Source organism: Pseudorca crassidens, chromosome 8 (assembly GCF_039906515.1).
Source record: "Pseudorca crassidens isolate mPseCra1 chromosome 8, mPseCra1.hap1, whole genome shotgun sequence".
Lineage (NCBI taxonomy): Eukaryota > Metazoa > Chordata > Mammalia > Artiodactyla > Delphinidae > Pseudorca > Pseudorca crassidens.
The window spans coordinates 16,759,873-16,787,380 of NC_090303.1; the positions used below are offsets into that span (position 1 = coordinate 16,759,873).

The window sequence follows — 27,508 nt, forward strand, 5'->3', positions numbered from 1 at the left end:
TAGAAAAACATATTATTAAAAGCACCTGCAGAAGTTCTCCCCAAATAAAATAAAACCCTGTCTAAAACAATGCAGTCAAAATGAGGGGCAAAAATAAACACCGTTAGCGTCCCAGCTTGGAAGTGGGGTGCGTTCCCACGTAGGCGGGCACTCACTCCATGTTTGTTAAGCGATTTGCATAAATGACTGGCGTTAAGCAAAATAAATAAAGCCCTGGTCAAGTTGGAACGAGTTCAGTTGCATCTCACAGTCACCCAAGCAGATTTGTTTGATCTATTAAATTCAAGTTCAAGGTTGCAAAACATGTGTATTACTGTTGAGGCGTGTGGGCATTTCCTTTCATTTCGACTGACTCCAACTATTGTTTAGCAAGAGGGCGGGGCAGTATGCAAATTAGCAGGTTTCTGCATATGGGCTTGTCCCATTGGTTCTAGAAAATTCATTTCCCGAGGTGCTTCAGCCTGAGGAGTGTTCCCTCCAACAAGGGAGGAGACATGAAATGAGTGCACCCACCACTTAGATGGAGGTAAAGTGGCTGCCGTGTGATAGCAAGTCCCCGCCTCCCAGTGCGTGTCCCTGCGCGCTGCCCTTGGCTTTGGCACTGTCCACTGCTTTTGCCACTTGCAGCTTCATTCTCTCTCAGTTTCTCCTAATTACATTTCTCCTCAGCCTATAAATGATCTCAAATCTCCTCTGGCCAAAACCCACTTCTCATCTCTGCTGCTCCCTAGAGGTACCATTCTGTTCCTCCCTCTCTTTCACTGCCAGCTTCTCAATGAGGTTGTCAGTATTTACTGCCTGATCCCAGCCAGGAGAACATTTTTCTTCCTCTGGACGCCCCAGGCACTTGACCTGCCCTTCACAGTATTCCTGTCGGCCACACACATCCCCAGCACTGCACCAGGTATATTCCTGCCTTTGACACGGTCCTCCCTCCACCTCTGAATTCCTAGGAACACAGCAGGCCCTATGGGGACTGATTTCTGAGACTTCTGGGCATCTCTAATTTGAAGAGTATACTTCAATAAATTTTTTTTTAATTTTTTTTTTTTTTTGCAGTACGTGGGCCTCTCACTGTTGTGGCCTCTCCCATTGCGGAGCACAGGCTCCAGACGTGCAGGCTCAGCGGCCATAGCTCATGGGCCCAGCCGTTCCGCAGCATGTGGGATCCTCCCAGACCGGGGCACAAACGCATGTCCCCTGCATCGGCAGGCAGACTCTCAACCACTACGCCACCAGGGAAGCCCCTTTTTTTAAAAAAGAGTGTAGACAAACAGCTCATACAACTCAATAAGGAAAAACCAAACAACTCAATCAAAAAATGGGCAGAAGACCTAAATAGACATTTCTCCAAAGAAGACGTCCAGATGGCCAATAGACACATGAAAAGATGCTCAACATCACTAATTATTAGAGGAATGCAGATCAAGACTACAATGAAATATCACCTCACATCAGTCAGAATGGCCATCATTAAAATGTTCACAAACAATAAATGCTGGAGAGGGTGTGGAGAAAAGGGAACCTTCCTACACTGTTGGTGGGAATGTAAATTGGTGCAGCCACTGTGGAAAACAGTTTGGAGGTTCCTCGAAAAAGTAAAAGTAGAGTTGCCATATGATCCAGCAATCCCACTCCTGGGCAGAAATGGACAAAACTATAATTCAAAAAGATACATGCACCCCTATGTTCATAGCAGCAGTATTTACAATATCTAAGACATGGAAGTGACCTAAATGTCCATCGACAACTAAATGGATAAAGATGTGGTACATACATACAATGGAATACTACTCAGCCATGAAAAAGAATGAAATAATGCCATTTGCAGCAGCATGGATGAACCTAGAGATGATCATACTAAGTGAAGTAAGTCAGAAAGAGCAAGACAAATATCATAGTATATCATTTATATGTGGAATCTAAAATGTGACGCAAATGAGCTTGTCTATGAAACAAACAGATTCACAGACATAGAGAACAGACTTGTGGTTGCCAAGGGGGAGGGGAGGTGGAGGAGGGACGGAGTGGGAGTTTGGTGTTAGCAGATGCAAACTATTATATATGGAATGGATAGACAACAAGGTCCTACTGTATAGCACAGGGAACTATATTCAATATCCTGTGATAAACCATAATGCAAAAGAATATATGTGTATATGTATAACTGAATTACTTCTCTGTACACCAGAAACTAACACAACACTGTAAATCAACTATACTTCAATAAAATAAATTAAAAAAATAAATCCAAGGGACTTCCCTGGTGGCACAGGGGTTAAGAATACACCTGCCAATGTAGGGGACATGGGTTTGAGCCCTGGTCTGGGAAGATACCATATGCCGCAGAGCAACTAAGCCCATGCTCCACAATTACTGAGCCTGCGCTTAGAGCTTGTGAGCCACAACTACTGAGCCCACGTGCTACAACTATTGAAGCCCACACACCTAGAGCCTGTGCTCCATAAGAGAAACCACCACAATGAGAAGCCCACGCACCACAATGAAGAGTAGCCCCCGCTCACCGCAACTAGAGAAAGCCCGCGCGCAGCAACGAAGACCCAACGCAGCCAAAAATAAATAAGTAAATAAATTTTTAAAAATAAATAAATTCAACAGTATAGAAATGCTTGTAGAGGCTCCTGGCTTTTTCTGTGGAAGAATTTCCCCCAAGTGCCCTGTGGTTGCTTTTTTGCATAAATCTCACATCTAAAGTGAACTACCTCTCCAACATTAACTAGTTTACTCTCTCACCTAGTGTCTTCCCCTCCTCACAAAGCTTTCGTTTATTTGTTTGCTTGTTTAATAACTTCAGCAGAAATAGAAGAGGCATGCCACTGCACAGAGTCACACAGTCCGGGTGCCATCCCATATTTGACATAGACAAACTCTCTGACTTTGGGGTGCATTACTGGTCTTCTCTGGGCCTCAATATGCCCATGTAGAAAGTTGCTATGACAACGGCCACCTTATGGGATTATTTATAGGCTTAAGAGAAGTACTGTCTGGGAGGCCCTTAGCCCACATCTGGCCCGCACTCACATGTCAGAAGTCACTCACATGTCAAAAGAAGGCTGAAGCACTTCTTTCTTACTGGCTGCTTTCTTACTGGCTCCCTCCTTTCCTACCTGAGCACGGTGGTTCCCACTGAGGTGTGAGTGCCGAGCCGCGGCAACTTTGTGTGATGCAAACTGGTGTCCCAGCAAACTGTCAGAGCACGAGCCTCCCAGGCAGTCACTGTAAAGTCACCAAGCACAAACAGAAGGTCACGAATGCCAAGGGTCTCTTCTTCCTGCTTTGCTCAAGCGGTGTGATCTGTCCAAAGAATCTGAAATAACAGAAAATATACACAGCGAGTATTCAAGAAGCAGATGGTATTCACGTGCTAGAAGCTGTCTGCGCCCGCAGATCCCTCGCACGACCATAGCCGTGGTGGAGGGAGGGGGGAGCATCACACTTCTTTTCTTGGATTTGCCATCTTTTTCTCATCTCTGATGCCAGTGTCTTCTCACAGGATTTACAAGAGAAGAAAAGTCTCACTGTTCTGGAAATGCTAGAAAACGTTCCAGAACTTTCTTAGCATCCTTCCTAGCAACAGATCCAATGACTTTCTCCACACTTCTTCTGGGTGGCACCGTTCTGGTGTTTATCACTTTCTGTCACCGACTGGCCCTGCAGACTCGGGCCATGACTCCACTTTCTGTGCCTAGTTTTCCCCTCTGGGGAGAATAAGATTGCCCACCTCGTAAAGTTATTATGAAGATCAAATATTTACCAGCCAGTTACAGACATACCCAGTGTGGAATAAGCATGCAATATATGTTGCTTACGTAGTCATTTTATCTGCGTAAGCCATGATTGCACCTGTGAGTTGGTGGAAGTAACGCGACTCAGAATCACACAGCTTGCTTCTGGAGTCCTGGCTTTGCCGCTTACTGGCTGGGATGAATCACTGAGAAGTCACCTGCTCTTAGTTTATTTTTATCTGTAAAATGTCAGGCAGCATACTTATTTTTCTGTATTAAGCGAGATTACTTCTGTGGAAAATAAACCACCGAGTGCCGTACAACCCAAGGTGGTATTATGGCCTCTCATCTCTGTGCTTAAGCAGAAGCTGTCTAGTCTCAAGTCACCTTTGTGTTTCTTGTGGCTCCCAGGGCTGTACCTGGCCCCTGGTGGACCTTGACAGTGATTGTCAAGTGAACAGTTTAACAATTCAACACATCTGAGAAAAAAAAGCAGCACACCAAGAGGGCCTCTGCATGGTCAACAGAGATGACATGAAATGTACACATACAGTCATGCTTTCTTTAAGACCGGTCCATTAGGCCCTCCCCATGAAGCTTTCTAGTGTTCCTTTATGCAGAGTCGGCCCTGGGAAGACCAAAAGTATCCAATTGGAGCCATGAGGATGGGTTTGATTGCTCTAGGCAGGCATGCTGACCACCATGAGAAACTACAGCTTGAAAGCCTGACAGTCATGGTGGAGACAGAAAAAACTAAGGAAAGCCGACACAAGAACTTTAAAAGCCCTTTAATGTGAGATTTTTTTTAAATAGATCTCTTTATTGGAGTATAATTGATTCACAGTACTGTGTTAGTTTCTGTTGTACAACAGAGTGGATCAGCCATATGCATACACATGTCCCCATGTCCCCTCCCTCTTGAGCCTCCCTCCCACCCTCCCTATCCCAGCCCTCTAGGTCATCGCAAAGCACTGAACTGATCTCCCTGTGCTATGCTGCTGCTTCCCACTAGCTATCTGTCTTACGTTTGGTAGTGTATATATGTCCATGCCACTCCCTCACTTTGTCCCAGCTTACCCTTCCCCTCCCCATATCCTCAAGTCCGTTCTCTAGTAGGTCTATGTCTTTATTCCTGTCTTACCCCTAGGTTATTCATGACCATTTTTTTTTTTTTTTTTTAGATTCCATATATATGTGTTAGCATATGGTATTTGTTTTTCTCTTTCTGACTGACTTCACTCTGTATGACAGACTCTAGGTCCATCCACCTCACTACAAATAACTCAATTTCGTTTCTTTTTATGGCTGAGTACTATTCCATTGTATACACATACCGTATCTTCTTTATCCATTCATATGTTGATGGACATTTAGGTTGGTTCCATGTCCTGGCTATTGTAAATAGTACTACAGTGAACATTGTGGTACATGTCTCTCTTTTTTTTTTTTTTGCTGTACGTGGACCTCTCACTGCTGTGGCTTCTCCCGTTGTGGAGCACAGGCTCCGGACGCACAGGCTCAGCGGCCATGGCTCACGGGCCTAGCCGCTCTGTGGCATGTGGGATCCTCTCGGACCAGGGCACGAACCCGCGTCCCCTGCATCGGCAGGCGGACTCTCAACCACTGCGCCACCAGGGAAGCCCCCATTTGTTTATTTTTGTTTTTATTTCCATTACTCTAGGAGGTGGGTCAAAAAAGATCTTTCTGTGGTTTATGTCATAGAGTGTTCTGCCTATGTTTTCCTCTAAGAGTTTTATAGTGTCTGGCCTTGCATTTAGGTCTTTAATCCATTTTGAGTTTATTTTTGTGTGTGGTGTTAGGGAGTGTTCTAATTTCATTCTTTTACATGTAGCTGTCCAGTTTTCCCAGCACCACTTATTGAAGAGGCTATCTTTTCTCCATTGTATGTTCTTGCCTCCTTTGTAGTAAATTAGGTGCCCAGATGTGTGTGGGATTTTTTTTTACTGTAAAGAGAAATCCCATGTGACTTACTGAAAGCAAAGTTAGACAAAGCAGTTGAGATCTTTGGAGAACAATTTCACTTTGACAGGGGTATACCAGATACCTAAAATGACAGCTTCTGCTGATTTTCATGATTGCCTCAGGGAAGGATGAGGCAAGCTTGGCTCTGTTTTCACAGTATGTTTCTCAAATATAACTTCTTGGTCTGCTGCACGGGTAATTACTCTATAACCACAAAGTTCAAGTTGCCAATTATCTCAAGTGTGGCCTAATTTTCCCCAATGATGCTAAAGCCTAATTCTTCTGGGTTTTGCAGTCTCTACCAAGTACATGTTAAAACCTTTATCCAGCAAAATGAACAGATTGGTCGTGTCAGTTTATGTAACTATTTATATCTTCAGGATGATTTGCAGTCAGTTTGGAGAATTGGTAATTATTAATTTTAAAGAGTGACCTCGAGACTAAAATAAATTCATTTTAATTTATTAACAGTTTGGTTTTCACTGTTTTTTATACCACCGTGGGCTCTGTGAAATAGTGTCCAATTCCGTATCGTGTCATAGCATGATCATCATTCTAAATGGCATGCTGGTCTCATCTGTGGATGACACGGAGGTGAAAGCCGTAACGTATTTTGGAAGGGCAGAATTGAGACGTCAGATGTTTTTGGCAAGTTGTAATGATGAACTCCATTCTAAAAAGGTGACATAGGGGACTTCTCTGATGATCCAGGGGGTAAGACTCTGTGCTCCCAATGCAGGGGGTGCGGGTTTAATCCCTGGCTGGTGAACTAAGTTCCCACATCCCGTGTGGCATGGCCAAAAAAGTAAAAACAAACAAACAAAAAACCCCTCCAGTGTAAGAAGAAAAGGTGAAATATTAATGGGGTGCAAGTAAAGGCTTCTCTTGGTTCTAACAAAAATACCTACAAAAAAATAATGGAGATATTGTCAACCTGATACGCAGCTATAAGAATGGCTGGTAAATGAGGCACCGCAGTATTAGTCCATAAGTATTGGGCATTTGGGGCTGCAGAGGACAGGGCACCTTTAAGAGGAGGGACCGATGTCTGTCTGGATATGGGAAGTGGGAAGTTATCAGGGTTGGAGGCTACTGCAGGGAATGAGTCTTATCTCTTGTCGTCTCTCTACTGGCCTTTCTGCTCACCTTTGCGTATTCAATAGGTTCTCTTCTGACTCCCAATATCCACTCCAGATCCCAGAGCGAGTTAATTTGATTATCTTCTCTTTTCTAGGGCAGAGACCTTGGCGCAAAGCGACCTCATCTGTCATCCACCAGCCTCTGTGGATGCCCTTGAGGCAGGTCCTTACCCCTGGTCCTATCAGTGGCCACCTCTGCTAAAACAGCAGGTGATCCCTGCTTTTCTGAGCAGTGATGAGCTGAGGTTGGGGAAGTTTACACTAGGACGTGAATCTGGATCTGTCCAAGGGCCAGAACTGGGACCGAGGAGTGAAAGCTACAGAGGAAGAGATTCGACTCCATACAGAGTTCCCTGAAAATGGAATAGGCCGTAGGCAGATAGATGATTGGATATACCTTCCAGGCCCCTTCCAGTTCTCAAAATTGTGTTTTCATTTTTATTGTCACTCTTTTATTTCTTCCCAGAAGTGTATAGTGAAAACCAGCTTTTCACGTTATTTTTTAACTGAGCTATGAAGATGATTTTGCCACAGTGTAACTAGGATCTGCCTAAGGTGTCAGAAGCAGTAATGCTTTTGCATTAGCCTCTTAAATAAAACATGTTTAATATGGGGAATATTCGTAAATTAGATTTTATTATAGCCAATAACGGTGCTGTTTAAAGAAAGGAAATCATTTACATAATGTAAATGTACTGGGCCAGCAAACTGCAACAAAGATACTTCTCTAAGATTTTGAAGATGAGTATAAGAATGTTTCATACATTTTTTTTCCTAAGGAATTGTAAATGATGTTCCAGAGATTTCAGTTAAGCTTTTAAATTCACATGTCATGATGGACTGAATCATTTAGGACGGATTTCAGTGGTGACTCTTCTGACAGTTGTCTGAGCTGAAGTCCCCAAAATAGTGGCATTAAATCTCACCATTCAGCTTCTACTGATTTGGGAGAGACAGAGAGAGAGAGAGAGAGAGAGAGAGAGAGAGAGTGTGTGTGTGTGTGTGTGTGTGTGTGTGCGCGCGCGTGCGTGCAGGGAGAAGAAAAATCATTCCGTACAATGTTCATCCTTTCCCAAACAACAGAAACTAGTTATTTAATCGGAGAAAATCTGAAAGCACTGAGAAGACTCCAGGGTGCTTCTGTTTCCATTTTCTAGTGTGAGAATGCCTTGTGACAAAGAGAAGATAGGGCAGATACAGGGCACAGTAGCCTTGCTTCCAGCTGCCTGTTTACTGCATTCCCTGGAGGCAGTACATGGTCGGGGGAGAGAACAGCTTTGTTACAATTCCAGTTCCACCATTTTGGAGAGAAGACAAAGCACTCTCAGCTTCAGTTTCCTCATTTATAAATTGGGGCTAATAATCGTACTTAGGTCAGAGAGTTCTTGTGAGGATTAAAGCACTTAGCACCATGTAGGGTTCATACAAAGTGCTCAGTAATTCAGCTCCTAGGATTATTTTTATCTTCATTAGTCCGTAAGGGGTAGGAACCCTGAGGTTATGCTCTCCTGTGCCTAGCAAGTCAGTAGCATCAGGCCCTCGTCAACAGTGTGGCCCCATGTGGTCCTGTCATACCCAGCCCAGCCCAAAATAGGGTCGGGCCCCAGCTCAGGGTCTGCGTTTATCCTCCCTGGAAACTTGATTCCATCCTCGTGTTGCTGCTTCCCTTGGACCTTGCCGAAGTCAGTATATCTCTCAGAGCCCTAGTTCCCTCCTCTCGAAAATTGGGGAACTATTCATTTATTTATGTATTTATCTTTTTAAAAAAATGTTTTATTGGAGTATAGTTGATTTACAGTGTCGTGTTAGTTTCAGGTGTACAGCAAAGTGAATCAGTTATACACATACATAGATCCACTCTTTTTTGGATTCTTTTCCCATATAGGTCATTACAGAGTATTGAGTAGAGTTCCCTGTGCTATACAGTAGGTCTTTATTACTTATCTATTTTATACATAGTAGTGTGTATATGTCCATCCCAATCTCCCAATTTATCCTTCCTGCCCTTACCTCCTGGTAACCATAAGTTTGTTTTCTATTTCTGTTTTGTAGGTAAGTTCATTTGTACGCTATTTTTAGATTCCACATAGAAGCGATATATGATATTTGTCTTTGACTTAGTTCACTTAATATGATAATCTCTAGATCCATCCATGTTGTTGCAAATAGCATTAGTTCATTTTTTAATGGCTGAGTAATATTCCATTGTGTGTCTACCTACCTATCTATGTATTTATCTGTCTGTACCGCATCTTCTTTATCCATCCATCAGTGGACACTTAGGTTGCTTCCATGTCTTAACAGGCACATGAAAAAATGCTCAACGTTGCTAATTATTAGAGAAATGCAAGTCAAAACTGCAGTGAGGTATCACCTCACACTGGTCAGCATGGCCATCATTAAAAAGTCTGCAAATAAATGCTGGAGAGGGTATGGAGAAAAGGGAACCCTATGGAAAACAGTATGGAGATTCCTCAAAAAACTAAAAATAGAGTTACCATATGATCCAGAAATCCCACTCCTGGGCATATATCTGGAGAAAACTATAATTCGAAAGGGGGAACTGTTTAATTTTTTAGGGTTTGAAAATTTTGGATACTATTAATTTAAACCGTATTTGTTTTAAAAGCAAATTGAGTGATCAGGTTCAAATTGTGTAGAGAAGACAGAACTCTTAGCTCTGAATGAGTCATTAAAGAATGTCTCTGACTTTCTCTCCTTTGAAAAAAATGCCTGTGCTTCGGTTCCATCTTACCTGATCTTCTGATGTAATTGGTCAGGGATTTCTTTGGCTGCATGGGGCTGAGTCACTGATTTGGGCCTCTCACTGTTGTGGCCTCTCCCGTTGTGGAGCACAGGCTCCGGACGCGCAGGCTCAGTGGCCATGGCTCACGGGCCCAGCCGCTCCGTGGCATGTGGGATCTTCCCGGACCGGGGCACGAACCCGTGTCCCCTGCATCGGCAGGCAGACTCTCAACCACTGCGCCACCAGGGAAGCCCCACTGATATTTTTTAAAAAGCTCTCCTGGTGGTGCAAAGGTGTCCACAAGGTTAAGAAGCACTTAGCAAGCCTGAGGTCAGACTATGAATGGGAAAGGCAGGTCTAGACTTCCTGCTTTCCTCGTTTCTCCCTGTATACCGCCCCGAAGTTCTGGTTTAAAAGAGGTCTTCTGAACAATTTTTTTCTGTGATTTTTTTTTCACTCTTTCTCATAAAAGTGAGGTATTAAATAAACACACTATTCAAACACTATTAGTTGGCTTCCGTTTAATTAAAGTTTCATTCTTTGCTTGTCTACCTTAACCTTTTGCTTGTTTTCTTACGACGATGTGTTCTGAAACCTTCATTCTCAGATGCTTTCTTTTCTCAGCACCTTCAAAGCCACCTCTGAAATGTAATTGCATAGCTGCGCTCCTCACTGAGATCGTCAGCCTTCGTCAAATACTTCGTTCTTCATTTTTGTTCTTTTCAATCTGTATTAGATTCTCCCCAGCTGCGGCCTGTTTGTTGATGTGATTGTGAAGCACCATGTATTCCCATGAAGTATTCAAGTAAAATAAGATCAAGTGCCTTTTTGCCCTCTTTGATTTGTGTATGCAGTTGTTTGCTATTTAGGGGTCATTCAGACTACTATCCTGTACCAAAATGTAACTGGAATTGTGTTACCTTTTTTCATTACCTGTTGCAATGAAATTACCTCAAGTTTCTTAGACATTGATGTCTGTAACTACAGTAAGGCTTGGTTAAAATTCATCATGGACTTGAATACGTATTAAGTTCCCCTTGTCAGTTTCAGTAGGATAGTTGAACGAAATCTCAGCTTAATAGAATTAGCTAACCCGAAACAGTTTACACTGTTCTGTTTTTTTCCTTTTCAGAAATCTTCGTGATATTCCACACCTGTGTGCTGAAGACTTTGACCAAAGCTGCTGTAGGGAATTGGCATCCCGGGAAAAGGACGGCTTCCAAAATCAGGGAAACTTTCAGGAGATTCCAGGCCCAGTGGATCTTCTGAAGGTAAGAGTGAAACAGTTTTCTCTTTGTCTTTAGAAGTCTAAATGAGCTGTTCTGTCTTCCAAGATCTGCTTCTTGGAAAAGAGTGAATAAGGGAATAGGTTATTGATAATTCTTGGTAAAGAATTGAGAGTTTTTGTTTTGCAGGAGTTTTTTTTTTTTTTAGTAGTGGTGAAGGAAATCAATTGGCTATTTTGACTGAACAGGAATTTATTTAAAGTTTGGAGCTGTGAAATGAAGATCTATGAAGACCTACTTGAACACACACACACACACACACACACACACACACACACACCCCTTAAAAAAATTAGTAATGTTTGTTCTCCCGGAGAAATTTCTTATGCATTTGGGGTCTCCCTCAGCCTTCATTTCTGCCTTACCCTGCCTTCTAGAATTGTTTTAAGAATCAAACAATGTAACTTATGTGAAAGCACTTTGTAAACCATGATGTATTATTTGCATAAGTAAGAAAAACAATGACTATTTCCGAACATTTATAACCCTCCAAATACCCTCATACGCTGCAATCTGTTTTCCTCTATAGTTTGGTTCATTTTTATTTCGATTCAGTAAACTTTGCTAGGATCTCAAAAAGCAAAGGTGATAAGTCCTACCCTTCAAGGAATATCTGTAAGTTGCAGAGATAAATGCATAAATAAATGTGACCAACTCCAATATGATATAAATATATCGAGAGTACACTAAGGAATGGAAATGGAAAAGGCATCAAAGGCAGCCTGGGGCTGGAAGATTGTGTGTGTAAAAGCAGGCTTCCTAGAGAAGGTGACCCCTCAAATGGCCCTTGAAAGATGACTAGGAGTTAGCCTGGTAAAGAGCAGGGTGGGGTTGAGGAGGGCATTGCAGGCAGGGGCGGTGGGATAGGTGTGTGAAACCCACATGTGGAAGTAATACGTTTTCAGGATTGTTGAACCACAGGTATGGGTGTGTGTGTGGGGTGTGTGTGTGTGTGTGTGTGTGTGTGTGTGTGTAAGTGTAAGCACTGAGGGTTTTTTTAAAAATCGAGGCATGGTTGATTTACAATGTTGTATTAGTGTCTGGTGTACAGCAGTGATACATTCTTTTTCAGATTCTTTTCCATTATAGTTTATTATAGGATATTGAATATAGTTCCCTGTGCTATACACTAGGACCTTGTTGTTTACCCGTTTTATATATAGTAGTGTGTATCTGATAATTTCCAAACTCCCAATTTATTCCTCCCCACCCACCTTTCCCCTTTGGTAACCATGAGATTGTTTTCTGTGTGCGTGAGTCTGTTTCTGTTTTGTAAATACATTCATTTGTATCATTTTTTTTAGATTCCACAAATAAGTGATATCGTATGATATTTGTCTTTCCTTGTCTGAGTTCACTTAGTATGATAACCTCTAGGTCCATCCATGTTGCTGCAAATGGCATTATTTCATTCTTTTATATGGCTGAGTAGTATTCCCTTGTATATATGTACCACATCTTCTTTATTCATTCATCTGTTGATGGGCATTTAGGTTGCTTCCATGTCCTGGCTATTGTAAATGGTGCTGCAATGAACATTGGGGTGCATGTGTCTTTGCGAAGTATGGTTTTCTCTGGATATATGCGAGGAGTGGGAATGCTGGATCATATGGTAACTGTATTTTTAGTGTTTTAAGGAACCCCATACTGTTTTACATAGTGGCTGCACCAGCAGTGTAAGAGGGTTCCCTTTTCCCCTGAGGGGTTTTAAACTGGCAGTCATTGGCGTTTTAGGTGTGTTACCCTGGAGAAAGTATAGAAAAAGAGTTGCAGGTGAGCCAGATTGAAGGAAGGAATATCCGTTTTGTAATGATCTGGGGAAGAGATGGAAGGGCTAGAATTAGAGTAGAAGCAGTGAGGAATAGAGAGAGTGAAATTTGAAAGAGCTAGAGTATTCTGGATTTGGTGATAGTTTGGGCATTGGAAGCAAGAACATGCTAGGACTTGGGATTGGCAGGTTTCTGACTTGGGTGACCGAAGCATGATGATGTCATCAAGGGGATTAGGAGGGAAGCGGACTTACTGTTGGAGAGGAGAGGACGTTGAGGTATATTTGGGACATATATATTTCAAAGATAGGTTGAAATATCCACCAGGCAGTTGGAAGTTTAAGTGTGGTGGTTAGGGGAGGGTTCAGGGCTAGCAACATTGACTTGGGAGTTACAGGCAATAGTTAAAAATAGGAATTTGATTTTGTACTTAAGCCCTCACTATTATTCATTCTTACACTTAAAACACAACTCCTGGGACTTCCCTGGTGGTCCAGTGGTGAAGACTCCATGCTTCCACTGCAGGAGACATGGGTTCGATCTCCGGTCAGGGAACTAAGAATCCCACAGGTTGCGTGGCATGGCCAAACACACACACACACACACACACACACACACACACACACACACACAACTCAACACATTCTCAATTTTCATTTTATTTTGCCATTACCTATCATATCGTTTGTATCTGTACTTTTTGGCCTTATTTTCTTGGCATGATAAATTAGGATTTTTCCTCATGACAAATGTTGTGACCTTCTGAGTTTGATGAAAGGAAATTTCAACCAGTATTTGAAAAACCTTGTAAACCCTAAAATGTGGGAGACTTACAAACGAGTGCCATTCTCCATTTTAATTCACAGTGGTTATAGAAATTATTTAAGAAAAGTCCTTGGCTTTCCGAAGTTTAGTTCGTTTTCTGTATACATCGAGGCTTCTTGTCAATTCCTCACGTTCATTTTTCTGCCCAGGATCTGAGCATTGCTTATGGAAGACTGAGTAGGATCTTTCTCGCATTCTCCAGAGGGGGGGTGCCAGGGTCCCAGCCTTTGGGTCTTCCCGGCATCAACCCAGAATGTCATTAAGGAAGACTGTTGTAACAGAGGCTGCACTGTTTGAGGTCAAGTCTATCCGAGTTAGACTTTTGAAGTACATTACTCAGAGCCTTCTTTGAGGGACTGTCATGGGTAAAAATTTTAAATTCAAATAATACTTACAATAGTGCTATTTTGAGTGAATTTGATTCGATTACCATGGCCTTAATTAATTTACTGATTTTTTTTTTCTCCTTAAGACCTGCTGGAAAATTACAAAATGCCCCTTTTTTCCTCCTTCTAGTTCACTTCTCTACCATCCTTCCAGAAACTTTCAAGATCAGTTAATGTCACTTCCATTTTTATACACAAGACAATTCATCTGAAGCAAAATTAAGTAACTTGCTCAGTGTTGACAGCTGGAGCCGGCGCCCTGGCCTCTTGGAACTCATTCTGTCCTTTCCACTTTAGTATTTTCCTTCTTCTTCCAAATCTTTATTGAACCGTGAGATTACCTATGTGTCTTAAAATAGGAAATTGAATTCAGTAAATCAGTTCACACTGATGGCATATGCTTTGGTTAATCACTCTATGTTCAACAGATTTTGCTTTACTGTTTTAGGCTCTGGTTAAGGTTTTATTATTTTTTATTTTTGTACCTAAAAGTTTTTTAGCATGGATTTTGTTTTCTGGCGGCCTTTATTTTCTCTGTACTGGTTCCACTGCTAAAAGGAAGGATTGAAAGAGAATCAAAATCACCTATGTTTAAACTCCAATTAAAAAAGGACTATCATCTCAATGCATTATCAAGTCAATTTTTTCCACGTAGGTACTTGCAGTACCAATGTGTTAGGCACATTAACTAACATGGCAAACACTGGCCACACAGCCCAGTTTTCTGAAACCTATTTTTTTTTCCAGTTTTATTTCCCCTTTTTTAATAAGAGATAGCGTTCATACATTAAAAAAGGCACTCCTCATGTATTTTAAAGACAACACTTTTAAGCAGAAGCTATTTCAGTTTGGGTCAAAGACCCAGTGAATTTCATGTATAGAAGATGAATCCATGGAAATGCTGAGTTGGTGTATCTTAGAATGACGTCACACGAGTGCAAGTTGGAGGTGGTCTGAAGGACAATGAATTATTCTCTGAAATTCACAGAATGGTCAGTCATTGCCGTGAAACCAGTGGGCTGTAAGTCATCAGGGTGCTGGTACACGACGTGATTCACTCTCCTGAGAGCTGCCAGTCACAAAAGGAGTTTCCAGTTGCTTATGTGCAGAGCCCAAGAAATACGTCTCCCCATTTTGGTCTGTCTCTTTTTCTGCCTTCCTGTCTCACTCATAGTCTTTGTGGGATAGACACAGACTAATACGATGTTTTCAAAACAGGAGACCCTTGGCAGTTTGTGTTTATGGAACTAGGAGTGGAGACAGTATATCGTGGATGGGAAACAGGTAAATCACCCTTCGCTTGGTAACGGGTGAGAGCCATGGGGAGACGTTGTCTTGACATGTTTGCCCTCTGCGTAGCTTGGCCACCTTGAGCAGAATGACGACATGAACAGAGATGGACAGGTGTGGAAGCTTCTGTAGACAGTGAACAGAAGAAGGTGTGATGGCTGGGAAAGCCATTGTTTGGCTTCGTGGGAGCTCATCTTACTGTGGACAGCAGTATTGGGTGGCTGCTTCCTGCTCAGATTCCAGAATGAGTATTTCACGTACCATTATGCCAGCAAAGCAATGGATAGCGCTTATGTGAGCTTTGGAGTTGCCACTTAAAAGTACTCAGACTTTGAAATATTCAAGACTGCCTTCCTTCTACCCTGTGGGTAGAATACAGAATTCCGCCGGAGGGGGTTGTTTAGGGCAAACTCTTTGAAGGTAAAAGCCATCGGTGAGTTGCCAGGGTGACACTTTTGAATGGGCAGTCTTCCAACAGGCTCAAATCATGCTTAGCAGTAAAACGTGTTACCCTATGCCCTTTTGTAGTGTGGGATTTTGAAAAGAGAGGGGACAGGAAATGCTGAGCCACCAGCTTTGGGATCCAAATTCAATCCCACTGTAGAGGTCACAGACATCAGCAATTTGTGGGCCATTTCGATGGAGGACAATGCCAGCGGATTTCTAATCAGATAATGTCCTGCTGCATTTGAATTTTCACTCTCCCCTGCCTTTTGTCGTTTGAGTCCTTTCGAAATTACTCTTGATTCAGATTTATCATTAACTTTTTGAACTCTGGCTTCTGCGCTAATATCTTGCTGCTCATGTTAAAATGACTAGAGAATTTATTTTTGCATTCGTTAATAGAATAGCAAGGCAGCATAATATGAATTTATACTCTTCACATTTTCCTGTAATATAAGCTGGATTCGTTATCCCCTGGGGATCTGTTTCAAATTCATGTCCTAATGAGACATTCCAGCTAGTTGTTGGCTTTCTAGCTTTTAAAAAGCTTCTCCATAATGGATAGAGAACAATAAATAATGCATAATTTTGATTTTAAACTTTATAAACATTTTTGATGGTTCTCATTATAAAATAGAAAATGAAATAGAACGTCCTCTTCAATGATCAGTAGTACAAGTATTTGTATTTTTTTTTTTTTAGGCAAGAACCATCCTGAGGCAATTATGTCTTTTTAATATGGTTTAGAAAATAAAATCTATGAGGAAAGATTATGGATAAAAACATTACTGAGGATGCAGAACGACTAATAGGGTTTATTCATCCTTTGTGACATCTTCCTTCAGAGGACATGTGTATTATCGTTGACAGAACTATTCAAAAATGATGATATCCACTTACCACTATTGGTAATAATTATCTGTTACCAATATTTCAGATTATTCTCTCTCTTTTGTTTCCCCTCTTTGCTATCAAAGTTTCCAGTCATCGTATTAGTGTATGTGTATCATACAGAGAATGTGACACGGCAAAGGGACAGAGACAGAAAAAGGTGAAGAAAGCGACGGAAAGGCAAGAGATAGATATTTTTCAGTTCCTACCCATAAACCAAAGCCGTATTTGTAGTCTCTTTTCCCACCTCTGCCTTATTTGTTTGATTTCTTTGACATTAAAGCTACATAATTTCTGTAACTTACCAACCCGTAAACAGGTACCCAGAACCATATCCTAAGTTGGGGATCCAAAAATAGAGTCACTGTAGTAGAGCTGTGATGCGTCACCCAGATCCCTTGACCCTTTCGGGACTGAGGTACTCTTTCCCCAGCTTCTGGGGATCCTGACTGCTGAGAGCTCACAGCTGGGTCCCTCCTTGGTGGCTACCCTTAGCTGTTAGCTAAAGAGAGCTGCCTCACGCAAGATTCTCCTCCCTGCTCCAGGGCGGCAGCGTACATTCAATGGCTGGTCAATTTGGGGACACAAAGGTCCTTGCCCCAATTCAGGACAAGGCTGTAGGGCCTGTACGATCACCCGGGGCTTTTGTTGTGACCGCACTACAGTCCAGCTCCTCCCAGTGCCTTGTATGCTTTGTTCACTCTACCCTATATGTTGAGCCCAGGAGCCCTCACCAATGAAACCCCCACATGTAAATGCTCATCTCAGAGTTTGGTTCCAGGAAGCCTGACCTGCAGCCGCCCCCATACCTGGACCATGCCCTGCATACATGTGTGAGTGTGTGATCATGTATCTGTAGACCACTGTGAAAAGACACTGGCGTTAGAGTCATAATCAAGATCTCTGACAGTCTAGCCCACACCATCCCTGTGAAAAATGGGGATAACAATACCAACCTCTTAGAGTTGTTGCCAGGATTTGATAGCAAGTATTCAGTGCCCGGCACACAGGAAGCTCTTCATAAATTATAGCTTTTGTTGTAATTGCCTGCAGATAATCCATAAATAGTGCAGTAGTTCCGACCAGTTGATTACAATACAGAATGTTTTGTTTGTTTGTTTGTTTGTTTTGCGGTACTCGGGCCTCTCACTGTTGTGGCCTCTCCCGTTGCGGAGCACAGGCTCCGGACGCGCAGGCTCAGCGGCCATGGCTCACGGGCCCAGCCGCTCCGCGGCATGTGGGATCTTCCTGGACCGGGGCACGAACCCGTGTCCCCTGCATCGGCAGGCGGATTCTCAACCACTGCGCCACCAGGGAAGCCCCCAGAATGTATTTTAATGTCATTTTTATGACAATATTTATTTTAGTAGAGGATCAAGTTAATCAAAGATGCACCACCTGTACATTTAAATCATTCTTCCTCATTGTTAGTTTTCTTTTATTGAGTACATGAAGAAACTGGGCAGGGTTCTAAAGGGAACCTGAAGTCATGAAAGAGGTGAATAGAAAGTCCTATGGGAAAAAAAATGAAAGGCTCTGGAATTAAGATTGGAAGATTGACAGGTAACTTGCCTTCTAGCTTCAAGTAAGTGGAAGTCTTTTATGAGGGGACTATTGGATGTGTTTTGTCCATGTTCACAGAGGACAGAACATGAGAAAACGGACATAAATTAAAGGAGGAAGATAGTTGGGTTTGTATTAAGGGAATTCCTCTGTTCTTGGGCAATAAAACACAGGAAGGGGCTTGTAAAATATATGTTTTTTAAAATCTTCAAAAAAAGACAAGACAACATTCAGTCCTGAATCACTGAGATGCTTCCCAGAGAATTTATAGAGAACTCTGAACTCTGTGATTCTCTGATATCAGATTTCAGAAATGATGCTTCCTAGAAACTCAGACACATATGTTCTGTTTTGCAAATGGAAGATAACTACTGTTTGACCACTTTCATTTTCTTTTTAACTAAATTTCTTTATGGTATCTTTGAAAATGTTCATAGGCACCTCGTATGTGGTTCTCTGATAATTTAGTAAATCTTTTTCATTGAATAGGTGTCTTTCTGTCCATTTAAAAATCTGACAGGTATTATCACAATTTTCAATCTTACTGTATGTCATCTCTTTATATTCTATATAAAAATAAACTAAAGCCTACCATCCTGGGCCATTTATCTATATCCAGGGTAAGTTCTTTTGAGACTCGGATCTTGGCATGACATTGTTAAAATGAGCACTCATGAGTATTAAATCACTCTGAAGGGCTTTAGAACCCCAGCAAGAAGTGTGGAACTTTGGAGAACATCTTTTTCAATCAATTAATGGCTTAGAGATAAGATTAAAGATAGGGGACTAGGTTTTTAATGTTCTTTTAAGTCCTCAGAGTCGAACGATAAGAGGAAGCCACTAAGATGTTTCTCAGTTACTAGTAAGTATATTGGATTTTGCATTTTCTCCTTGGCATGTCTTGTCAAATAGTCATAGGCAGAGACAGAATGAGGTGGGAGAAGGAGCCTTGGACTCCGGGCCAAAATGCCTGCCTGGGCTTCCATCACAGCCAAAAATGGTCTGTTCTTCTCTCATAGAACTATATCTGCACAGATTCCCTTTGGATCTCTAATCGCAGCATCCTATTTTAGATTCTCATCACACTATGGTATCTTCTCTCAAAAGAAACCCAGCAGACCTAAGGGTTCAACCTCTGAGGGTTCAACCTCTGAGGCCCCCAGCCTGGGGGCCCCATCACACCTTGACCTAAAGCAGTTCTGCTTTATTTATTTATTTTTAAAACATGCACAAACACGTTAAAAGCAGTCTTATTTTAAATAATTTTTAATCTAAAATTCCATTGATAAAGGGAAGAGAAAAACAAAAAAGTCTGAAACATCAAATATTTGTGAGCTATTTGGGGAAATTTTAACAAAGTGAATATTATTTAGCTATCAGTATAAGGATTATGATTATATGATTTTGCTAATAGCAGTAATGGTGCTGCATTCTTATCTGTGAAAGATTCTTGGGTGAAGAATTTATAGGTAAAATTATATGATGTCTGGGATTTGCATTGTACTCCAGTAGGAAGTTAGAGGTTTCAAATTAAGTAAGACTGACCAAATAATAATTTCTAACTCTGCTAGTGACAGCCAACAATATGTGTATAGCAGCTCTGCTTTAATTCATTGATTATTTTAATTTTTTAAGCATACACAGGTAGATAGAGGTTCTGTTTAAGTTTTCACTTGATTAAATGCATCCATTAATGGAAACATGAGTTTTACATGTATTCCTACTGATCCCATGTCGTCAATACTCTCCGCGGTATATCCCATTGAAATAGCCAATTTCATTCCTTCTGTTACTGCCATATTAAAACTCTTCAAATGGCTCTCTGTCTCATGAGGGAAAACATACACAACCTTTACCCCGGTATTCCTGGCCTCCCCCACTGCCGCAGCAGTGGAGATGGCCTCGGTGTTCTAACACAAGATTATCTTTTTTGGGGACTTCCCTGGTGGCGCAGTAGTTAAGAATCCGCCTGCCAATGCAGGGGACACGGGTTCGAGCCCTAGTCCGGGAAGATCCCACATGCCGCAGAGCAACTAAGCCTGTGCGCCACAACTACTGAGCCTATGTTCTAGCGCCCCTGTGCCACATCTACTGAGCCCGCGTGCTGCAACTACTGAAGCCTGCATGCCTAGAGCCTGTGCTCTGCAACAAGAGAAGCCACTGCAATGAGAAGCACGGGCACGGCAACGGCAACGAAGAGTAGCCCCCGCTCACTGCAACTAGAGAAAGCCCGCACATAGCAACGAAGACCCAACGCAGCCAAAAATAAATTTAAAAAACCCAAAGAACAAAAAAAAAGACACTTAAAAAAAGATTTTCTTTTGTTTTTGAAGTCTGGAAAATTTTATTAACAAGTTAATTTAGAAGAGCAGAGTACAAAGCTGTACAAACAATATGATTCCAGTTTCATATTTTCATATATATATATATATATATGTATGTATATATACACTCTATGCAAATATACAATGTATACGCATCAAAGAAGACTGGATGTAAATGCACCAAAATGTTAACATTGGCCCTTTAAAGGTGGTGTAACTATGGCTGATACTTTTTTCTATTATTAGCAGGTGTTACTTTTATTTTGCTACTTCAAGAGATAGAATGTTTCATTATCTGGGGAGATATGGCCTCTGTGAAATAACCTGTATAATTTATGTTTTTAATATTTTATTTTTAAAATATATTTTTAACATTTTATATTGGAGTATAGTTGTTTAACAATGTTGTGTTAATTTCAGGTGTACAGCAAAGTGATTCAGTTATACATATGCGTGTATCTATCTATTCTTTTTCAAATTCTTTTTCCATTTAGGTTGTTACATAAAATTGAGCAGAGTTCCCTGTGCTATACAGTAGGTCCTTGTTGGTTATCTATTTTTTCTTATATTGCCTCACATTTCTATCGTACTTTTTTTGAATTCAATGTTTAACTCATTATTTACTTATTTATTTGGCCGAGTAGGGTCTTAGTTGCGGCAGGTGGGATCTTCATTGAGGCATGCGGGATTTTCTTTGCCGCGTGTGGGCTTCTCTAGGTGTGGCGTGCGGTGTTTCTCTCTCTAGTTGTGGCACAGGGCCTCCAGGGCGCGTGGGCTCTGTAGTTTGTAGCACGCATGCTCTCTAGTTGAGGCACGCAAACTCTGTAGTTGTGGCACGCAGGCTTTGTTGACCCTGGCATGTGGGATCTTTGTTCCCGGACCAGGGATTGAACCCACGTGCCCTGCACTGGTAGGCGGATTCTTTACCACTGGACCACCAGGGAAGTCCCTGGTTATCTATTTTATATATAGCAGTGTGTGCATGTCAATTTCAAACGTAAGACTGTCTTGATCTGGTTATCGAATACAGAGCCTGAGACTGTGTGTGCTCTCACAAGCAGCTCATGAAATCGAGTTCCTCTCTGATTTTGCTCAGCGTCAGCTTTGCCTTTCTAAGCTATCCAAGCCATTCCGTTCCTTTTGAGCACACCTCATCCACAAAGCCTTCCTCAATTACTCCAGCCCATAGTAATCAGGACCATGTTGAAATTCTCTTGCACGGGTGGGCATTTATACGAGTCTACAATACATTGTACCCAGTTTGACAACGGTGTTATGTAGACTGTGTGTGCATAGTATTATGTTCGCCCCCTGGGGCATCAGGGAACAGTACAGCAGTCAGTGTGACCACCACTCGCCTGGGGAAATAGGCATGCTGGGATCATCCCCACATGTAAATTTTCAATGTAATATATGCATTAAGATAAGAAGGGAAATGTATTCTGGAAATACATTTCAGCAACATGGATGGAAATAAAACTTACCTTAAGTTGCAACACATTAAAACTCAAAGAACTTTAAGACCAGATGGTATAGGTTTTAAGCCTAATTCTGCCTCTCACTTTGCGTTCATCAGCAAGTTATTTATCCTTTATGATCTTTTTAATAACTGTAATAATACTGCTATTCTTTGTTCTTTGCACTTCACAAAGTGCTTTTGCATGTTCTTTAATTTGAACTTCACAATGACCCATAAGGTATCAAGGTAAGCTATTATCTATCAAAAAAGAAAACTGGGGGCCTCTCTGGTGGTGCAGTGGTTGAGAGTCCGCCTGCCGATGTGGGGGACACGGGTTCGTGCCCCGGTCCGGGAAGATCCCACATGCCGTGGAGCGGCTGGGCCCGTGAGCCATGGCCGCTGAGCCTGCGCGTCTGGAGCCAGTGCTCCGCGAAGGGAGAGGCCACAACAGTGAGAGGCCCACGTACCGCAAAAAAAAAAAAAAAGAAGAAAACTGAGCTTGGGGCCATGCCCTCACATCTTAATGTGTTAAGGTGACAGCAGGCACTGAAACTCAAATCTTCTGGCTTCTATTTTATTTACTAAACTGTTACTGAAAGTGTTATCTACAGACCAGCTGTGTGGGCATCACCTGGGAGCTTGCTAAAAATGCAGAAGCTCAGGCCTCACACCAGACCTGCTTAATCAGAATCTACATGTTAACAAGATGCCCAGGGATTCATACATACTTTAAAGTGGAAGAAGTACTGTAATATAAGAACGGTTTAATAAGCCTCTGAGGTACAAACATGAAAAAGGTTTTAAAATTTTTGTTCCTATTGCCGCCATCAAATCTCTTCTGTCAAATCTCCCTTTTCTTTGAAGAGATCTTGAGCAGATCTGATAGATTTTTAGTTACTTTCAGGTTTTTCATAAGTTTCATACACTGTAGTCCAGTTTTAAAGCTTCAAACTTACATGGAAAGAAAAGCTTTCCTTTACCCCAGCCTAGCTTGTGCCCTTCAAAAGTTTTTTGTTTTTTTGGTTTTTTTTGCCTATTCTTAAACCAAATGTACTTACTTCCAAGTTCTGACTCTTGGTGATGTATCATGATGATGTTCGTTTTTTCAGAATAAGAAATTCAGTTGCCCCACTCAGTCTTCAGTGAAACTCAGAAGTAAAAACCAGGGACTTCCCTGGTGGTCCAGTGGTTAAGACTCCGTGCTTCCAGTGCAGGGGACCTGGGTTCGACCCCTGGTCAGGGAACTAGATCCTGCATGGTGCAACTAAGATCCCGCATGCTGCAACTAAGACCCGGCACAGCCAAATAAATATTAAAAAAAAAAAAAGAGAGATAAAAACCAAGCACACATACCCAGCATAAAGTAACCAAGACATTTCAGTCTCTATTCACTATATTCCACCAGGTTATTGGCCCAAGGATGACTTATGGTTGGTTGTCTTTGGCAAAAACTGAAGTTGATAAAGTATGAGACTGTACTTCATTAAAAAGAAACATTTCTCAACCTCTTGTTCTTAATTTTTATTTAAGTTTTTCAGCCTTCTTTGGCTTGGAAGCCAAGAGTTAGATCTGTTCACCATTAGCCAAATGACTGCCCTTGGATGTTCAAGATGGAATTCCATTCGAGTCCCTGCGGACTGTGTTCATTAGAATTCTTAGGGGTTGTGTATCCCCCTGTCCCAGCTATATACTTTATCAGACTTCGAATTCCTGTCTCAGTCCCTGAAATGAAAGTTTCATTTTGGGCCCCCCAGCTACCTCTTCCATGTCTTGTTTGTTTTCACTTTAATGTGACAAGAAAAGGCAGCTTTTGTCTTTGTTTCTGGTTAGCGGACTTCATAAATATTCATTAGCAGTTTCCCTTTCCAGCTACTATTCGGTAATTTGTAATTTTTAAGTGAAATCTGAAGCAAAAGATAGCTCCCACTACTCACTTTAATACACTTGAGTTGTTCATCTTTATTTTGGAGGTCGTGAGCCACACAGGAGTGACTTTTGAAGGCTGTTTTCCTAGGCTACATCATTCTGAGGAGGCACAGGCTCTGCGTGTGTGTGTGTGTGTGTGTGTGTGTGTGTGTGTGTGTGTGTGGTGTGGCTTGCGGCTCAGCGGGTGAGTAAACGGGACAGGAGTGGAAAGAGTATTTCCAGAGCATTTGCAGGAGCGCTGCGCTAGGCAATGTATCCACTGTCTCACCTTATCTTCACAAGGGCTCTGTGAGACAGGTGTTATTATATCCATCTTACAAGCCTGGAACCAAAGCTAAGAAAAAGTGAGTGATTTGCTCCAATCCACAAAGCTAGTAACCCGAGGAGTGGTGGTAACAGATTATGAAACATGTGTGTTCCACGGTGCTCTTCCGGTTGTTCTGTAGAAACTGATAGTGGGCAGTTTTGGAGTTATTACCTTTAGAAAGTCAATATGTTTTTTGTTTTGGTGTATTAAGTTGTTAATAACAGTGTTACTGTGCCTGGGCTACTGGAAGGGGGAGCCTGCTGTTCCCACCCTCACTTCAAATGGAATATTACTCAGCCAGAAAAAGAATGAAATTGGGTCATTTGTAGAGACGTGGATGAACCTAGAGACTGTCATACAGAGTGAAGTAAGGCAGAAAGAGAAAAATATAATATATTAAAGCATATATGTGGAATCTAGAAAAATGGTACAGATGAACCTATTTGCAGGGCAGGAATAGAGATGTAGATGTAGGGAACAGACGTGTGGACATGGTGGAGGAGGGGGTGGGGTGAATCAGGAGGTTGGGATTGACGTATGTGCATTGCTTTGTGTAAAACAGACAGCTAGTGAGAACCTGCTGTATAGCGCAGGGAGCTCAGCTCGGTGCTTTGTGGTGATCTTGATGGGTGGGAGGGAGGTCCAAGAGGGAGGGCATATATGTATACATAAAGCTGATTAACTTTGTTGTACAGCAGAAACTAACACAACACAACATTGTAAAGCACCTATACCCCAATTAAAAAAAACACAAAAAACCTGAGGCTGGGCGCTGGCCCTTAGATGCCAGGGGATTGACCCAGTATTTCCATGGATTGCCCTTTTAGTTAGTGCTTTGTTTACTGGGTAACAACTCTACCATTTTCTGTCTGTAGAGCTTTTTCCCCCACTTTCAAGAAAGCTCTGCTTTGCAGAAATGCGTTCCTTCCCCGCTTCCTCTGGAAAACAAAACAGATGCAACTGTGAGGTGACCCCGCGGGCTCACACACTTAGCAGTTTTCATGCACCCCCTTTGCAGCCTCCCATGCTTTCCTGAGTGTCAGGAGGACACGCACGCACCCTTTTAGGGGCTGTTTTTCTAAACTTGCTAATCAGGCAGCTAATTTCTTTGTATCGTGAGTCTGTTTCTTGATCGTTGCATCAAATTCCGCCTGTGTCTCTCCTTATTCACCTTAGTGGCTGTGGACAGAGGACCCCTCCTGGGTACCTTTCTGCCTTGGATAGGGGTGGCATTGCCCCAAAGCCACATAAATCTGCGCATGTTGAGACCAGCCCGAAGCAAGTCTGTGCCAGGCTCTTAAAATTTTTGCTGAAATCTAAAACACTCTTTGCCTTCGGATACAAAATGGAGGCCCTTTTTTTGGAACCTAGTAACACTCAAGAGTTGTCTGTTATCTGCCAGGCAAGATGTAATTAGACTTCCTATGCAATTTACCATGTGATTTAGGATATATGGTTTTTTTTAAAAAAAAGCCAAGGGCAGGAGTATTTTTAAATAATGTTGATTTATCCTCCTGAATATAGAAGTAACACACATTCACTGCAGATAATTTAGAAAATGAAGAAAAATGTGAAGAAAATAAAATAAGGCAGGTAAAATGATTATTAACTTTTTTTTTTTTTTTGCGGTACACGGGCCTCTCACTGCTGTGGCCTCTCCCGTTGCGGAGCACAGGCTCCGGACGCGCAGGCTCAGCGGCCATGGCTCACGGGCCCAGCCGCTCCGTGGCATGTGGGATCTTCCCGGACCGGGGCACGAACCCGTGTCCCCTGCATCGGCAGGTGGACTCTCAACCACTGCACCACCAGGGAAGCCCTGATTATTAACTTTTTGTTGCGTGTTTCTTGTTACACTCACACACATATATAGATGCACACACAACATACTTAGGTTTTTGCGAAACATTTTTAATGGCATTAGTCCTTGGGGCATTAATGCCAACCATTTTTCTCCTTTTCAAGTCTTTTTTTTTAGAATGGAATATTACCCATATACAAAAGAGAGGGAGAATAGCTCAGTGTTCAGGACCGTTTACTATGGAAACAGATTGCCTAGATTCTGGTCTGGGCTCTACCATGTGCTAGCTTGGAACCTTGGGAAAGCCACTTAATCTTTCTGTGCCTCAGTTTTCCCATATATAAAAAGTGTAGCTATTACTTCTTTGAACATTCCCTCACTTTCATTCCTCCCCTTTGAAACTCTAACTAGACTTACTTAAACCTTCTCATTTTATTTTCTATGACTTAAATTCTCTTTCATATTTTTCTTTTGCCTGTGCTGTATTATGGATCATTTATTGAGCTCTATTTCTTTTAAATAATACTGTTTTTAGCTGTGTCTTATATGATGTTTATCATGTATTGAGTTAAAGAAACTTTTTTAAGTTAGTTGATTTTATTGTTCATTTTCAGAAGTTTCATGTTATTTTGTAAATCTGTCTGGTCAACTTTATCACATTTTACCCTTTGTGTTTTAATTTTTTTAGTTGTGGTAAAATACACTAAAACTTTTTTTTTTTTTACCATCTTAACCATTTTTAAGTGTACAGTTCAGTTAAGTATGTTCACATTGTTGTGCAGCCAATCCAGAACTCTTTTCACCTTGCAAAACTGAAACTCTGTCCCCATTAAACATCCCCATTTCCCCCACTGCCCAGCCTCTGGCAGCCTCCGTCCTACTTTCTGTCTCCATGAACCTGACTTTTCTAGGGACCTTAGATAAATGAACTCCTACAATATCTGTCTTTATGTGTCTGGCTTATTTCACGTAGCATCATGGCGTCAAGGTTCATCCATGCTGTAGCATATGTCAGGATTTCTTTCCTTTTTTAAGGGTGAGTAATATTGTATTGTAAATTCCTTTGTGAGTTTTATTACCATTTAAATTTTTTAAACCATTTCAGATATGATAATTTTTATTAGTATCTGATCATTATAATATTTGACATCTTTGGGCATCTCGATCTGTTGTTCTGCTGGCTTTCCTTCGTGGTAGTTGTTCTATGTTTGGTGGTGTTCTTTACGAGGTTGTAATAGAATGAACTGCATACCTGGGAATCCTGAGACCTATCGTAAGGAGGATTTTATTAACTTCTTTCTGTCCGGAATCTGGATGCTACCAATCTGGAACTGCATTAGTCTCTCAGGCTTAATATCAGATTTCAGGAGCAGCCCCTACCTCGCAGTGGCCTCAGGCTTTTTCAGCTTTCACTCTGCCCCGTGTTTGTTAATCAGCACTGTTTTGGTTTCAGCTGTTTTTTTCCCCATTTTCCTCCCTTCTCTTCCATAATATTCTTCCCTTATCTTTTCTATTCCTTCTTCCTTTTTCACCGTCCCTTCTCTTCATTCACTATGCTGGCTGACTTGTCTGACTACTCTTCAGATTCTCTCTTTGCCTTTGGAATTCTGAAGTTTTACTGTATTC

General features: G+C 41.7%; 1 protein-coding gene across 20 annotated transcripts in view; it reads left to right on the plus strand.

Annotated features, from left to right (window-relative positions):
• Positions 1-27,508, plus strand: part of NRCAM (neuronal cell adhesion molecule) — a 320,573-nt gene that overhangs the window by 58,146 nt on the left and 234,919 nt on the right. For all 20 annotated transcript variants that reach the window (XM_067745908.1, XM_067745914.1, XM_067745919.1 and 17 more), the window contains exon 2: positions 10,747-10,885. The gene's annotated coding sequence lies outside the window, so the exon portion shown is untranslated. The remainder of the gene's footprint in view (positions 1-10,746; positions 10,886-27,508) is intronic.